General features: G+C 45.0%; 1 protein-coding gene and 1 non-coding gene across 2 annotated transcripts in view; both read left to right on the top strand.

The window, feature by feature from the left end:
• The window catches only part of LOC105733377 (stimulated by retinoic acid gene 6 protein-like), a 433,741-nt gene that overhangs the window by 111,417 nt on the left and 304,660 nt on the right, over positions 1–17,664 (top strand). Inside the window, exon 4 of the mRNA XM_064379820.1 lies at positions 3,437–3,771. The gene's annotated coding sequence lies outside the window, so the exon portion shown is untranslated. The remainder of the gene's footprint in view (positions 1–3,436; positions 3,772–17,664) is intronic.
• On the top strand, positions 10,912–11,017 carry LOC135277453 (small nucleolar RNA U13). Its single transcript, XR_010345047.1, has one exon. It is a non-coding gene; the product is annotated as a small nucleolar RNA U13 (small nucleolar RNA).

Here is a 17,664-nt window from a genome sequence, read left to right as displayed (position 1 = left end):
AGTGTGCCTGGAAGACTTGGATGGAGGGGCCTGCCCTCCCAGATGGCTAAGGCCTTCAGGGTGTGCAGAAAGGGCCCTCTGCACTCACTGTGAAGGAACAGGTGAAGTGCAGGAGGGACAGAGGCTCTGGGGGTGTCCAGGTGGCTGGGCCAGGCAAGTGGGTACCCCAGACAACTGGGGAATGGGGGACATGAATGGCTGCTGGGCCAGCAGGGACATGGGACTATCTCCCGGAGCAGAGCCAAGCACCACACCAAGAAAACCAGTACCTCGCCCTCACCACAGGGACCAGTTGGTGGAACTGTTAGCTACAGACAGAATGGACTAAGCCGAAGTGAGACCTGGGTGCCCCTCATTCCCAAGAGCTATCCAGTTACATAAAGTGACACTGGCACTAGGGGCTTGAGCTTTGAAAATAAAGGGGGTCAAGGAGATTTTCTTAGTGGCAGAAAAATTCTCCTTCCCCTTCACTGCTTCCAGGGCCAAGCTGGGAGCTGGGGGAGCAGCAAAGAACTTCCCATTGGGAAATGTGACTGAAGTATTTTGTTAAACAAAAACAGCTCCCATTATTGCTAATTGCTTTACATAGCTTCTCATCTCTATAACCATCCTACAGAGGGGAGCAGAAGCTTGGGATTCGGTGTGGTGGAGCACAGACCCCTGTCTGCACAGCTGCTGTGTGGCAGGAGTGGGCTCCAAACTCGGCTCTGTGTGATGACAAGACGAAATGGCCTGAGAACAGAGCACAGGCATTTCAGCCACGTAGATACGATGTTTGGAGGCTCCTTAACGTATTTCTGGACAAAGTAGGGTCTAACTAAACTAACCAAGTGAGGTCAATCTCGGGGAGCAGTGTGGGCACGCGTGCACGCTTGTTCGTGTGTGTGTATATGTGTGTGTGTGTGTGTGTGACTTCCCTGGTCACAGTGTAATGGAGATTTCTAGATAATGGAATCTGGTGCTTCTGTTTGCAGGGTTTTCAGGGCATGTGCTCACCCTGGCAAGTCCAGCATGAGCTAAGAAGAATTCTTAGCTTCTGAGTAGGGATCGCTGAGCCTGCTGCTGTGAGGTGTTGACCTGGTTCTGCATGGATGAACCATCTGTTTCCTCTTTGCTCTCATGGTTCAAGCTGACAAAGCCTTTCTCCCTCCCTTGGCCACCTCTCCCTTCCATTGTTGTGGCCAGGTGGCTGCTATAGCTGACTATTCTTTAGGGATGGCACCCCTGGAGTGAGAGAGTGCATCCCTGTCGTCATTGCTATTGAGACAGTGGTGGTGAAGGAGCTTTTCTCTGGCATTGCCTGTCTTGATAAAGCAGGCACTTGACTTGGTAGCTCACACCTGAGAGGCCTGGGGGACCTGTCCTTCCTGGGGACTTGGTGAGGGGGAGCAGAACAAAAGGCTGCTGGGAGCCTCAGGGGTAACTGTGCCCTTCCCTGGGGATCTCCCCCATCCTGAAAGCCAGCCTGGCCTCTCAACAGGGGACTGAGAGTCCCTCCCTCTGCTGAATGTGATAGAAAAGGGGGGACATGCACAGAAGGAGCTGTTTTCTCAACCCCTGTAGATGGAACAATATATGCAAAACCATCTGAGTCACCCCCGAGGGAGGACTAAAACTTCCAGATCACCATTGGCCATTGACACATCACTGACCATCCTGCTTACACTGCCCCCTAGCAGTGGCATTCCTCCTCCCTTGGCTAAATGCTTCTCTCTTTTAGTTGACATTCATGGGGCTTATGCATAAGTAGGACTCAGGCCTCCTCCCTGTGGGTGAATGTGAGGGTGGACAGGGAGCACATGTTCCTCAGAAGCCTCTATTCCTACCAGGGGCAAAGAAATCCCAATGCTGGTGGTTTCTGGTGCTCAATCCCAGTGCAGAGAAGCTGCTCTGGTCTAGGGGCCTGTCATAGTAGCCAGAGCTGGAAAGATGCTCTGAATATTAGAAATCTGGAGGGAAGTACAACTTCAAAGGGTCTTTTTCTAAGAAAAGGCCCTTTTGCTGCCACAGGGAGTCAACTGCAGGTAAGGTTTTAAAAAATTTTTATAGAAAGTCAGTTCTTCCTGTCTCCCTTCCTTGTCCCTAGATCAGAAGCAAATAAATGTTTCCCAGGGAGGGGAGGGCAGGAAGAGGAGTTCTGTGACCTGAGTGGGGGCCGCTCACAGGCCTGAGTACCCCACTATTCATCATCCCCTTCCTCTCGCTTCTGAATATGTGCATGTGCTTCTTGCTCATTACCCGTTGATTCAAACCTTCCCAACTGTGCCTGCTGCATCAATCAGATGGTCCTTTTGAATTCAGACATCTCAGACCTAAAGAGCTGCAGGACATAGGGCTACCATGCCTTAACATGTCTTTCTTGCACACTTTGTCATTGTTTGGCAGAATCTCCAAATCTCTCTCTCTTTTTTTTAAAAAAATCACCTTATTAAGATATAATTTGCATACCACATGTCTTAGTCCATTTGTGTTGCCATAAAGACATACCTGAGACTGGATAATTTAGAGAGAAGAGGTTTATTTGGCTCCTGCTTCTGCAGATTGTATAGGAAGTACAGTGCCAGCATCTGCTTCCGGCCGGGGACTCAGACTGTTTCCACTCATGGTGGAAGGGGAAGGAAAGGTGGCATGCAGACTCATGTGGGGAGAGAGGAGGAGGGGTTGGCCTCTTCTCAACCAGTTTTCATGGGAACTAAGAGTGAGAACTCCCTCCTGTGAGAATGGCACCAAGCCAGACACCTCCCTCCAGGCCCCACCTCCAACACTGGAGATCACATTTCAATGTGAATTTTAGTGAGGCCAAACAAACCATATCCAAACCATAGCACCCTATAATCCACTCATTGAACAGCATATACAATTCAGTGGTTTTTTTTATACATTCACAGATATGTGCAACCATCATCATAGTCAATTTTAGAACATTTTTGTCATCTCAAAAAGAGAAACCCTTTTAGCTATTACTCCTCTATCCTCCATCCACTGCCCTCCAGCCATAAGCAAGCAGAAATCTACTTCCTGCCGCTCTGGAGTCCCCATTCTGGACTTTTATAAGAATGGGATTATATAGTATATTGTCATTTGTGGCTGGCTTCTTTTACCATGCATAATGTTTTCAAGGATTATCCATGTTGCAGTACGTATCAGTAGTTCATTCCTTCCATGCTGCTCTTGAGCGGGGTGAGCAGGCTGAGTGTGGCTTTATGGAGTGGGGAGTATCTACAGAGACCCCCAAGTCCAGCCTCATGAAGAATGTTGCTTTGTATCCAGCCTTGGCATCGTTCATTTTAGATAATTTCACTCACTTCCTCCTTATGTGGTTGGTAAATGAGAGACCAGTGTCTTCCCTTAACTATTATCAGACTGGTGCACATTGTCTTTGGACTCAACAGACAGGCTTCTGCCTGAGGCCACCATTATCTTGTTTTTTCCAAAGGCCATTTACTGCTTCCAGGTATTCTGAATGTCCTTATTCCTGCTGTAAACTCATGCTGACCACGGAGAGCAAGCCAAGGCACTTATTTGAGTCCTCTGCACATTTGTGAAGAAACTTCTGTGGGGTTCTGTCTGAGCTCTAAATTCTTCCTGGAAGTTTTGGATAAGGAAACATTCTTGACATCCTTGCACATGAACACAGTACTGCTGATGCTGTAACTGAAGTTTTAAACTGGTAATAGGTTGGCCTGGACTTTTTACTAATTGAAAGTGACCAGAAAAGTTCACATGTCACTATGGGGCAGGAAGAAGAGATTTGGAAGGATTTGTTTGAAGGTAAGTGACTGGACAAAAAAATCCCAAAAACTATTTTATGTTTATGCCCTGCTGACTTCAGACTGTTCAATAAAATGATTATACATTTAAGAACATAGAGGCGTAAATCCCACATAAATTTTACTATTAGTATTCAGTTCAGTAGTATATTAAAAGAACACTACATTATGACCAAGTCAGTTTTACTACAGGAATATAAAGGTGGTTTTGTATGAGTAAGTATATTAATATAATTTGTCACAGCAACAGGTGAAAAGAAATTTTTTGGCAGTAGTTTGGAACCCTGTTCACACAAGACATTTTTGTTTCCTTAGCATGGGTGTCAAACAGAAACCAACAGGACAAAGGCCATACCTGTTTGGAACAGCCATTTATGCTGCTTTGATAGACTTAGCCTTAGAGAAGCTGTCTTAGTTTGTTTGTGTTGCTAAAAAGGAATATCCAAGGCTGGGTAATTTATAAAGAAAAGACATTTATTTGACTTATGGTTCTGCAGGCTGTACAAGAAGCTTATCCGCTTCTGGTGAGGGCCTCAAGCTGCTTCCCATCATGGCAGAAGGAGAAGGGGAGCCTGAGTATACAGAGATCACATGGCCGGAGAGGAAGCATACAGGAACAAGGGGAGGGAGGTGCCAGGTTCTCTTTAACAACCAGTCGGGGTAGGGACCAGTGGAGTGAAACCCACTATTGCAAGAACCTCATGAAGCCATTCATGAGGAATTCACCCCCATGACCCAAGCACCTCTCATTAGGACCCACCTCCAACATGGGAAACCAAATTTCAACATGGGGTTTGGCAGGAATTACACAAAAATGATGCTGGGCTCTTTCCATGTGCTCTATCAGGAAGCGTGCAGTGTCAACTCATCACACCATTGTTGATTTAATTTTAATCTTCTCCTATAACTTTCCCCACTGTGAAGGCACCATTTTCATTATGCCAGTTTCAGAGCATGTCCCCACAAATTAAATTAAATTAAATCATAAAATTAAATCATAATTGAATCCCTTTTGGAGGGAGTAAGACATTTAGGATTTAATTTTGTGCTAAAGAGTAATGACAATACAACAATAGCTGTCATTTAATGAGCATTTATTATGTGTTAGGCACTGTGCTATGCACTTTATGCATCTTAGTTGAGTGCTCAAACCCTGTGAGTTAGGTACCATTATTATTCCCTGTTACAGATGAGGAAACTGAGCCGAGTGTGGTGATGGATTTGGAGCAGGATACATTATATGCTACCTATTCAATCTTCTTGAGTACTAATTTTTTTTCCCATTTAATAAAAAAAAAGAAAAGAAAAACTGTAGAAGAAATTAGCCAAGGAAGCTGGGTGTAGTGGCTCATGTCTGCAATCCCAGCACTGTGGGAGGTCGAGGCCAGTGGATCACCTGAGGTCAGGCATTCAAGACCAGTCTGGCCAACATGGCAAAACTCCTCCTCTACTAAAAAAATAAAAAAATTAGCAGGGCATGGTGGCATATGCCTGTAATCCCAGCTACTTGGGAGGCTGAGGCAGGAGAATTGCTAGAACCTGAGAGGTGAGGTGGAGATTGCAGTGAGCCGAGATTGTGCCGTTGCACTCCGGTATGGGCAGCAGAGCAAGACTTTGTCTAAAAAAAAAAAAAAAAAATTAGCCAGTGAAGAGTTAAAAACACCAAACAGAAGTGGTTTAAGTTTTTTCCTTGCAGCTCAAGTGGTTCTGTTCGTGACAACTAAAGATCCAGAGGTTCCATTTGATGCATTAGTAGATAATGCACCTTAAAATCTGCAACCATTTAAAAATTGGGTCAAAGACATTTATTTAAAGCCACCAAAGTTGTCAAAAATAAACCCCACAAAACCTAATTATTTCTGCCCATGTTAGGTCAGCTAGTGAAAGGAAAATGAAAGGTAATGACTAAAAATTACCTTTCCAAATGGCTCAGTCAAAGCCATTTGGAAATTTGCCAGTCCATGGATCAACCCAAAAGAAACCTCAAATATGATCTCTTTGTACAAAGAAAAGAACCACCACAGGCATTATTAAAATATGAGAATCAGTGGAACAACTTTGATTCTGGTAAAAAATCATGAGAATAAAATATTTTCAAATATCCTAGGGAAAGAGATCATAATTTTTCATGTATTAATTATAAATTAAACATTGTCTATCAATCTTTGCTTCAATTCTTAATGAGTGTTTTTATCTGAGCTCGTTTTTTATTAAATTTCCCTTGGGAGAGGAATGGTGGATTTACAGATCTTTTACTAGGGCCCATTTATTATGGGCAATTTGCTAAGGCCATAAATTTTGCAGTTGAATGACAATAGTGAGGAGGGAGTAGAGCAAGCAGTGATTGAAGTTGGGAAACAGGGCAGGATTAAAGGTGGCTTGCACAGAAAACAGTTTTTACATTTTGATATAGCCCCATTTGACTTGGGTTAAAAGAACCACATTAACGTGTCCTTTGAATGAAAATAGCCACATCAAAATGGACTGCTTCACTCAGATGCCTATCATAACACTCACTCTGGTTCAAAGGACTTAGGATTCACAGGCCTAACAGTAAACACACAGTTTCAGCTTCTTCTGAAGACCAGAAATGCTATCGACTGGAATCCTGAGTTGTGAGGCCAGTTTGCTGAACCAAGATTCGGAGCTAGCCAGTGAACCTAGCAGATGGCCCAGCATTCAATTCCCACTGAAGTTTGGCATTCTCAATTCCTGTAACTGCCCAAGGGATTCACCTTGACCATTGCCTACCCAGAGCCAATTCATCAAGATAGGGGAATTGCAATAGAGAAAGAGTAATTCACGCAGAGCCGGCTGTGCGGGAAACCAGAGTTTTATTGTTACTCAAAGCAGTCTCCAGAGCATTCAGGGAGCAGAGCTTTTAAGGATAACTTGGTGGGTCGGGGGAAGCCAGCTAGCCAGGAGTGCTGATTGGTCAGAGATGAAATCACAGGGCGTTGAAACTGTCTTCTTGTGTTGAGTCAGTTCCTGGGTGGGGGCCACAAGATCAGATGAGTAGTTTATCGATCTGTGTGGTGCCAGCTGATCCATCAAGTGCAGGGTCTGCAAAGTATCCCAAGCACTGATCTTAGGAGCAGTTTAGGGAGGGTCAGAATCTTGTCACCTCCAGCTGCATGACTCCTAAACCATAATTTCTTTCTTTTCTTTTTTTTTTTTGAGATGGAGTCTTGCTGTTGCCCAGCCTGGAGTGCAGTGATGTGATCTCGGCTCCTGGGTTCAAGTAATTCTCCTGCCTGAGCCTCCCGAGTAGCTGGGATTATAGGCACTCACCACCACACCTGGCTAATTTTTGCATTTTTAGTAGATGCGGGGTTTCACCATTTTGGCCAGGTTGGTCTCTGTGTCCTGACCTCATTATCCACCCTTCTCGGCTTCCCAAAGTGCTGGGATTACAGGCGTGAGTCACCGCCTGTAGTCCCCAGGCAAGAAGGAGGTCTGCTTTGGGAAAGGGCCATTACTGTCTTTGTTTAAACTATAACTTTCTCCCAAAGTTAATTCAGCCTACTCCCAGGAATGAACAAGGACAGCTTGGAGGTTAGAAGCAAGATGGAGTGGATTAAGTTAAATCTCTTTCACTATTTCAGTCATTTTGCAAAAGCGGTTTTCATTCCCATCATTTAGTGGGTGACTCTACTTACGTGATAAAACCAGTGTTTTATATTTTGTTTGTTCCGTGTGTGTGTGTGTGTGTTTGGGCAATATGTGGAAATAAAACATTAATGAAATCTTTGAAAGACAGTTAATGAGTAATAGGGCATAGGGGGTGAGTATAGGAAATACCAGTGTCTTGTTAGGAATGTGATGCCAGAAGTCAGGTGCCTAGACATCTAAGTTCGTTATTTTGGTGGTTCAGGAGTGTTTTAGAAAGGGTAATAAAAATGACTGGTTTTCCTTTCTTCTGTAGTAATACAAGCCTAAGTGTTTTTCTGAGCACAAGACTGAACAGAAGAAAGAGTACTTTTCCCACATGTCCCTGAAACTACTTACGGTTCTGTAATTAACTTGTGCCCAGTGAGAGGTGGGAGTAAGCTCTGTGCAACTTGGGGAGTGGGTATGTTCTCCCCTGCCCCTTCCCACTGGCTGGAATGTAGACACATGGTGAGGCATCCTGGACCAGGTGGACCAGAGAACTCCAGTGTGGCAGACCAACAAGGAAGAAGACTGTGAAACCACCTTTGCAAAATTATGACTGAGACAGTGAAAGAGATCTAACTTAACCAATTCCATCTTGCTTCTAACCTGCAAGCTGTCCTTGTTCATTCCTGGGTGTAAGCTGAACTAACTGTGGGAGAAACTCAGTTTATAGTTTAAAACAAAGACAATAACAGCCCTTTCCCAAAGCCGACCTCCTTCTTGCCTGGGCACTAGATTGCCTTTGTAGGACTAACATTAGCCACAAAATTAGAAATTATGGTTTAGGAGTCATGTAGCTGGAGGTGACAAGATTCTGACCCTCCCCAAACTGCTCCTAAGACCAGAGCTTGAGATATTTTGCAAATGCTGCACTTGATAGATTGGAGGGCAACACCCAGATCAATAAACTGGCTCATCTGATTCTGCAGCCCCCCACCCAGGAACTGACTCAGTGCAAGAAGCCAGCTTCATCTCCCTATGATTTCATCTCTGACCAATCGGCACTCTCGGCTCACTGGCTTCCCCCAACCCGCCAAATAGTCCTTAAAAACTCTACTCCCCAATGCTCGGGAGACTGATTTGAGTAATAATAAAAGTCATAGCTGGCTCTGCATGGATTACTCTTTCTCTATTGCAATTCCCGACTTGCTAAAGATAAATCAGCTCTGTGTAGGCAGTGGGCAAGGTGAATGCATTGGGTAGTTATAACTGGACCCCTGACAACCTCACAGCCACAGCTGCTATACCAGCCCAGACTTTTACACTTGAGAGAAATTAACTTCTCTTTTTATTGATATGTAGTCATTGTACATATTTATGGGGTACGTGTGATATTTTGAAACATGCATCCACTGTGTAGTGATCAAATCAGGGTCTTTGAGATATTCATCAACTCAAACGTTTATCATTTATTGTACTGGAAACATTTCAAATCTTCTGGCTGATTTGAAATATACAATAAATTGCTGTTCACTATAGTCATCCTATTGTTCTATCAAATGAGAACTTAATTCTTCTACATAACTATATGTTTGTACTCATTAACTAACTCCCCTTTATTTCCCTCTCCACCCTTTCCAGCCTCTAGTAACCATCATTCCACTCTCTACCTCCACAACTTCAACTTTTTTTAGCTCTCAGAAATGAGTGAGAACATGTAATATTTGTCTTTGTGTACCTGGCTTATTTCACTTAACATAATAACTTCCAGTTCCATCCATGTTGTTGAAAATGACAGGATTTCAGGGTTTTTTTGATGGATTAAGAGTATTCTGTTGTGTATTATCTTCTCTTTTGTTTAAGCCTCTGTTAGCCTGGGTTCCTGATGACACATCTAGACTGATGTCCTAATTAATACTGTAGGTAAAGCAAGAATCTACGTTCATTTCCATCTTGTCTCTATCACGAGGCTGTGAGCTCTTTATGACGATCCCTCCCTACATTTTTTCAAGTTCCTCATGGTAGGCCCAGCACTATCCTAGGCTTGGAACAGAATAGACTCTTGTGAATGCTTATTGGATGAATGAATGAATGAATGAATGAACGTATCAGTGTGTTGTGTTGGGAGCTGGGAGAGATGCATCAGAAAAGCAGTGGGATGAGAATCACATACTCTATACCTTTGTTGGAATTTATGTCTAGGAATTTGTGTTTGGCTGCTTGTAACAGAAAACCCTAATCTTGGTTAATGACTTAACCAAATAGTGATTCATTTTCCTCAAATGGTAAGGGTCCCGGGGTGGGTGGTTTCTGAATTGGGTTTAGTGCAGTTTGGGGGGTGGTCAAGCCTAAGTTTCTACCATTCACTTGGACTCTTCCTCATGGTCACAAGATAGCAGCCAAAATCCGACAGTTACATCCATGTCTAAGGGAGGGGGAAGGAGGCAGTAGGAAGAAGGCAGAAGGGAAAGTCAGCCAAGTCTGTTCCCTCTTAAAGGGCTCAGGCTGCTTCTGCCTTTTGCAGGGCCCAGAATAAGAGTACAAAGGGAGGTCCAGCTACCATATGTTTATATATTTAAAAGTTATAATTCAAACCAGTAGACTATTAAGTAATACATGTTCATCTTCCTACCCTCAAAATGACAAAGGCAAAAACGTGTCAAGCTATACTTTTTTCTCTTGCACCCAAATTCAATGTGGAATTGAGCTATAATTTTTTTATGACTGGAAGTCATGAAACACCAAAAACAATTGAATTTAATTATGACTGAATATATCTGGGATTCTGTTGATTAGCTACCAAAGTCTGAATGAGACCTATGTATTATAATAAAACCAATTATTCAGAAGTTATGATATATTTATTTCATACATTATTTTTCCATCATCTGAGCAAAATTCAATAATTATGCATTTTATGTAATTGTAGTCAAAATATACAGAATTTGAATATATTTTCATTAAGAGGTGTCAGTTAAAGTGAACATAGTTGGCTAGGCACAGTGGCTTACTCCTGTAATCTCAGCACTTTGTGAGGCTGAGGCGAGTGGATCGCTTGAGGTCAGGAATTCGAGACCAGCCTGACCAACATGGTGAAACCCCGTCTCTATTAAAAATACAAAAATTAGCCAGGTGTGGTGGCACATGCCTGTAATCCCAGCTACTCAGGAGGCTGAGGTAGGAGAATTGCTTGAACCCAAGAGGCAGAGGTTGCAGTGAGCCAAGATCGTGCCACTGTACTCCAGCCTGGGCAACAGACCAAAAAAAAAAAGTAAACATAGAAATTCAATTATTAAAATTATTATTATTATTATTATTTGAGACAGAGTCTTGCTCTGTCACCTAGGCTGGAGTGCAGTGGTATGATCTTGGCTCACTGCAACCTCCGCCTCCCGAGTTCAAGTGATTCTCCTGCCTCAGCCTCCCGAGTAGCTGCGATTATAGGCATGAGCCATCGTGCCTGGCCTTAAAATTATTTTTAGTATACATCTTCTAGAGAATTGTTTTCCTAAAAAAGTCTTAATTATTTAACAAATTAAAAGGTAAGATTCTATTGCAGTTCACAAGCATGATGACTGCCTGTTCACATGCTGGCGTGAGATGTGTCACCCTCGTGAGCCTTGTTATGACATCGGCATGTTACCCATCCCACATTTAAAAAAATTTAAAAAAAGGTAAAATACTCATTCTAATTCATGCATATTAACATTACTTAAAGCGAAATTTTACTTAACTCTAACAAATTTAAATAAATCTTATTAAATGTCTCCATGAAAATAAAACTTGACTTTCTACCATTCAACATCTAAGTGATTGCCAGCATAAAGACTTCATATCATTCTTCATGCAATTCTGTTTAGACCTCCATATTACAGATTTCAGAGCAATATGAGTTGTTGAATATGACATGTTCTTCAGCTGCCAGATACAATTGCTGTGAAAACCCTGTAAGTGGTGAGGACCTTAGAATAGTGGGCTAGAACTTGAGGAGAAGCAAGAAAATAGGTGTTTGGGGCAACTGGGAAATGCTAGTTTGTTGTGTAGGAATATTGAACCCATGATATCTGCTGGGAAGGAATTATCAAGCAGCTTGTGTTTTTCCATTATCTAAGCTCTTCTGTCATTCAAATCCTTCCTGCTCTCTGAGCAGCATCCACCTCCAATGGTGGATGTTTCAAAATTTCCAGGCTCGGAGTGTTTCAAGGACATAGGGCAGGGCAAGAGTTGTGAACGTGTGTATCCCTGGGCCTGCATGGTGTTGGTAAGAATGAATGTTTGGGGTATGGATTACACTGTGTCTGTGTTGAGGACCTGATCCCAAAGGATAGAGACCATCTTTGTGTTTGTTAGGAAATATTTATGTGTGTGTGTGTGTCCGTCTTAGTTCATTTGTGTTTCTATAACAGAATACCTGAGACTGTGTAATTGATAAAGAAAAGGAATTTGTTTCTTACAGTTCTGTAGGCTTAGTGAGTCTGAGATGGAGGGGCTGCCTCTGGTGAGGGCGCTTTTGGTGCATCTGAACATGGAGGGATGATGCGAGAGTGTGCGAGAAAGGGCGTGGGGTGCCTGACCCCTTTCCTTATCAGGAACCCACTCCTGATAACCCCAGACAATGGCACTAGCCCATTCAGGAAGGCAGAGCCCTCGTGACCTAATCACCTCTTAAAGGTCACACCTCTCAACACTATTGCATGGGGGATTAAGTTTCCAACACATGAACTTTGGGGGACACATTCAAACCATAACGCTGTGTGTGTGTGAGAAAGAGAGAGAGAGACAGAGAGAGGGAGAGAGAGACATTTGAGCGAGGCCCTCTAAAGCAGGAGGCCCAGAGCAGAGTCTAAGGACAGACAGTACTAAAAAGGCTCTCTGGAAACTCCCCTCAAATGGCTTCTGCTTACATCACCTTGGCCTTGACGGTATCCTGTGACTGTTCCTGGCTGCTGCAGTGGAGCCTGGGCACACTGTCAATTCCTGCAAAACCAGGAAGCAGGGGGAATAATGATCAAGTTGGCTACAGGTAGTCTCTGCCACACTGCCCTCTCCTCCTGCTGTCTGTCTCCTCATGACCTTCTCCCAGCCTCCTTTCCCTTCTCCCCACATCTAGGCCCTCGCTGCTGTGCCTCCATCTCAAGCTGGGAGTCCGCATTTCTCTTATGTCACTCCCGGCCAGAGCTGCCAGGCCCTGGATAAAGAGAGTGAGAGTGGGAAGTCCTAGCTGCCTCCTCAGTGCTCCCCAAGCCACGCCTCCAGGAGCATGCCATTGTCCTTGGGCCCAGTGGTTGTCACAGCTAACTGGCATGAGCAGTGAGGTGGGAGGGGAGAGGAACCAGGTGCCACCTGTCCCCATGCTCCTCCTCCATGCAGGCGTGGAGGGTCCTTGTCACCGACTGGTTGTAGACTGTTGTCCTCTGAAGAGCTGCCAGGAGGGTTTACAGAATTCCCCACAGATGAGAGAGGAGCACTTTTCTCTGGGAAGATGCAGGCCCCTCCAAACCTTGCTCCAGCCACAGGGATCCCCCTCTGGGTGGCTCAGTTAGTTCCCCTCCGCCCCTGGCCCTTAGACCCTGCAAAGGTAGTATAATTGAGGGAAGCAGATTTTTAGGAGAATAACTCAAGGCTGGGAAGGAGAGATGTACTCTCAACATAATCAGTTGCTGGAAATATTTCAGCAAGAAATTGCTTTTTGTAGGCTCAGAAGTATGATATATTTTTTTCAATATTTCCCCTGAGGCCAGACCACAGTGATCCTCTCTTCCTCCTCTCTACCCTTGGGAATTCGGGCGTCTGCCACCTGGTCAAGGAGCAGGACTCAAGCAAGGTAAATAGTGACTGATGGCTTATCCCAGAGGCTGGAAGCTCTGGGGAAGAAGTGGGGCTCTCAGAGGAGCCTGGCATGGCAGGGGTGAGAGGAGTGCATCTGTGGGCAGTGGGCTGGAGCCAACTGTGTGTATTTGTCCTGCTGAGGTAGGAGCCAGGCTACTCTTTTCCCTGTGACTCCCTGTTTTCTGGGACCGGCCATCCTGGAGTCGCACATGTGGCAGTTGGGGGTGGGCGGTGCATGGCGGCCCTAGAAGTGAGTGTTCTTGTATGTGCAGGTGCATGATGCAGCCAACCCTTCCTTGTGACTAGTCTCTGCTGACTGCATCTCTGGCTCTGAATTTACAGGTGTGAGGGCCAGCAACCCTAAAAGGATACCACTCTGAAAATGAAAGTGCAGAGTAGCACCCAAGCTGTTCTGTGAGCCAAACTCTGCACTTACCACGTCAGACCTACCAGGGCCACTGATGGAGATCAGTCAGGCAGAGGGACAAGCCCGAGGGGCTGTGGACCCACAGTCCTTGGGGCAGGGGAGAAATGAGCTGGATTGGAGAGGCAAAGGCAGGGAAAGACTTTTTTATGTGCCTTCCTGGCTGCATCTCACACAAAGAGAAGCCAAAGAAATTATTGCTGTTTCTGTAGGAAAATGGTGTGGCACGTACAGGTGTATGCATGTGTGTATATCTGGATTAGTCAGTATCGTGTGTGTGTGTGAGCTCACAGTACATTCATGCACACATGTGTGCACATGTACACATGGGCATGCACAACTAATAAATCTACGACAAATGTCAAACGGGGTGGAGGACCACATCATCCTTTTAGTTCAAGAGTTCATAACTGGGACCTGTGAATGGGAGCCAGTGAATCCCCTGAGATTACATGCCACAATTTTTCATGGAATTTTTATGGCAGTGAAGCCTTGATTTTCCTCAGATGCCCCACATCCCAAAATGACGTTTCTGCCTATTCTGTGTTAGGTAGAATAATAGCTCTCCACATCCTCAACCTCAGAACCTTGAATGCGTTATGTCCCATGGCAAAGGAGAATTAAGGCTGCAGATGGAATTAAGCTTGCTAATCCTTTGGTCTTGAGAAGGAGAGATTATCCTGGATTATCTAGGGGGGCCTGGTGTAATCACAAGGTCCTTAGATAAGTGTAAGGTCTTTTAAGCTGACTGACGGCCCCATGGACCCCATGTTAACCTCTGCGACCTGCACGGACACTCCAGATAAGTTCCTGGAAAATCTAAAGTAAGTGGAAGATCATGAAAAGAGGAAGAAATGATCCACCCCTGCAGCGCCTACCTAACTTTGAGACATTCTCTATGGTTCCTTACACCTGCCCCAATTGATAAAGCCTTTGGACTTTGTAAACGACCTTGGTCAACCTCATGACTCCACACCCTTCGACTCCCTCCAGCTTGCAAACTTGTGCCCAGCTTGCAAAAAATGCCCTAAACTGTAACTTCTGTAACTTTCCACTGCCCACCCCAAACCTATAAAACCAACTCCTATCCCACCACCCTTTGCTGACGCCCTTTCGGCCTCAGCCCATCTGCACCTGGGTGAATAAACAGCCATATTGCTCACACAAAGCCTGTTTGGGGGTCTCTTCATTCAGAGCTCGCGTTTTAACAATTAAGTAAAAGAGGAGAGTCAGAGAGAGGCTATGTGTGGATGACTTGCTGCCATTCCTGGCCTTCAAGATGGAAGGGAACCCAACGCCAGGGAGTGTGGGTGGCTGTAGGAGCTGGAAAGGGCATGAAAATGGATTCTCCCCTAGAGCCTGCAGAAAGGGACCCAGCCCTACTGATGAAACTGCCTTTGCAAAATTATGACAGACAATGAAAGAGAGCTAACTTAATCGACTCCATCTTTCTTCTAACCTCCAAGCCATCCTCGTTCATTCCTGGACATAGGCTGAATTAACTTTGGGAGAAACTCAGTTTATAGTTTAAAACAAAGACAATAACAGCCCTTTCCCAAAGCGAATCTCCTTGCCTGGGCACTAGATTACCTTTGTAGGACTAACATTAGCCACAAGATTAGAAATAACAGTTTAGGACTCATGCAACTGAAGGTGACAAGACTCTGACCCTCCCTAAACTGCTCTGAAGGTCAGTGCTGGAGATACTTTGCAAATACTGCACTTGATGGATCACGGGGCAACACCCAGATCAATAAACTGGCTCATCTGATTCTGCGGCCCCCACCCAGGAACTGACTCAGTGCAAGAAGCCAGCTCTGACACCCTATGATTTCATCTCTGACCAATCAGCACTCGCAGCTCACTGGCTTCCCCCAACCCACCAAATTGTCCTGAAAAGTTCTGTTCCCCGAGTAATCGGGAGACTGATTTGAGTAATAATAAAACTCGGGTCTCCTGCACAGCTGGCTTTGTGTGAATTACTCCTCTATTGCAATTTCCCTGTCTTGAGAAATGGGCTCTGTCTAGGCAGTGGGCAAGGTGAACTCTTTGGGCGGTTATTTGAGCTCCATGAGACCCATTTTGGACATCTGATTCCAGAGCTGTAAGACAAGAAATCTGTGTTGTTTTGTTACTCTTACTAGAGTAGGTAGTTAGGCAGACCTGAGCAGGGCAGGAGAGGCCAAACACACCCACCAGGAATGTCAGGTGATGATCAGGTGATGGTCAGCTTGTTGTTAAACTGCCTCTCTAAAATAATAATTGGTTGTAGCTGGTGCCAGGCAAAGGCACTCTCCCAATAGATAGAAAACACCTGAAGCTGGTGATCAGCAGCTTCCCAATAAGACTGGGCAACTGACTCAAGCATGCGTACTAAGAGGCAAAATGGCAGCATTTAACTGGCATGTGACCTTCCTCTGAGAACTCTCAGCTGGTAAGGGGCAAAAAACACCTCAAGGGAGCATGTGTATAATTTCATTAAACACACTGTGCATAAGGCCCTTCCCAAGTGCTGGCAGCCCAGCATGCATGCAGACAGCTTGCCCCAAAGAAAAATCAATCGAGGAGAGACGCAAGCCCCAGAAAGCACGACAACATATAAACAAGGTCAAAGGTCAGACAGCCCACTTGGATTCCTCAAGTCACCTGCCTGGTTCTCTTCCAAGTATACTTTACTTCCTTTTGTTCCTGCTCTAAAAGTTTTTTTGTTTGTTTTTTAAGAGATGGGTCTCACTTTGTTGATCAAGCTGGTCTCGTATTCCTGGCCTCAAGTTATCCTTCCATCTTGGCCTCCCAAAGTGCTGGGATTACAAGTGTGAGCCACCATGCCTGGGCTTCCGCTCTAAAACTTTTTAATAAACCCACTCCTACTCAAAAACTTGCCTCCATCTCTCACTCAGCCTTATGCCCTTAGACAAATTCTTTCCTTGGAGGAGGCTGAGAATCTGTAGTTGCTGCAGACCCATACGGATTAGCGGCTGCTGACGTTCTGTGACAAGTTGTTGCAGCAGCCATAGGAAGCTAACCCAAGGAACATTTCTTTCCTTGACATGCTTATAATGGACAAAGAAAAGGACCCACACTGGCCAACCACCTACCGCATTCTGGGCCCTGCGCTGGCTTCTCTACCGGCATGACTCCAGCAGGTAGGAATTGCTCTTCCCCTCTGAGCAGAAGGAAACTGAATCTCAGAGTAAGCAAGTGGCTTTTGTAAACTCACCCAAGTACTAAGAGGGGGAGATCTGTTCTATGCCATGCGGGGCAAGGGGTGAGTTTAGCAAAGAGCCAGCATGGGGCAGAACAAGAACTGGACTGGAGTGAGGAGACCTACATCCTAGTCGTGGCTCCATACCAAGTTGCTTTGGGACTTCAGCCAAGCTACCACCCTCTCTGGTCCTCAGTTTCCCCATCTTTAAAGTGAGAGAATTGTACTAGGGCACTTTTAGTCCTGATGTTCAGTGACTCTAGGACAAATATATATATACTTTTTTTTTTTAAACTCATGGGGTTAAGACTCTTGGCACAACAAAGAAGGAAGGAAACTCTGCCTTCTCCTATACCTGCTCTGCTTCTGACTTCATGCCAGACTTTTTTGCCCAGGGGCCAAATAGTTTGGAGGAGGCCCAACTGTATCTGCAATTGCTGAGGTGAGAGGAAGTTGAGTAGTTAGCAAGGACATACATTTTTTAAAAATTATCTTATTATGATTGTTTTTGAGACAGAGTCTCGCTCTGTCGCCCAGGCTAGAGTATGGTGGCATGATCATAGCTCACTGCAACCCCAACTCCTAGGCTGAAGCAATCCTGCTGCCTCAGCCTCCTGAGTAGGTGGGACTCCTGAGCACTACCATGTCTAGCCTTTTTTTTTTTTTTTTTTTTTTTGAAGTAGAGACAAGGTCTTTGCCCAACCTGGTCTGGAATGCCTCAACTCAAGCAGACATACAATTAGATCCAGGAGAGATGGTGCAGAGGAAACAAAGACCCCTAGGGAGACATCCTCAAGATTCTACCTTGGATGGTTCTGGCTCTATGGGGTTAACAAGGAGGC

This window comes from Aotus nancymaae, unplaced genomic scaffold (genome assembly GCF_030222135.1).
Source record: "Aotus nancymaae isolate 86718 unplaced genomic scaffold, 86718_ANA_hifiasm-v0.15.2.pri h1tg000003l, whole genome shotgun sequence".
NCBI classification, from domain to species: domain Eukaryota; kingdom Metazoa; phylum Chordata; class Mammalia; order Primates; family Aotidae; genus Aotus; species Aotus nancymaae.
This window is presented reverse-complemented; position numbering and strand designations above follow the sequence as displayed.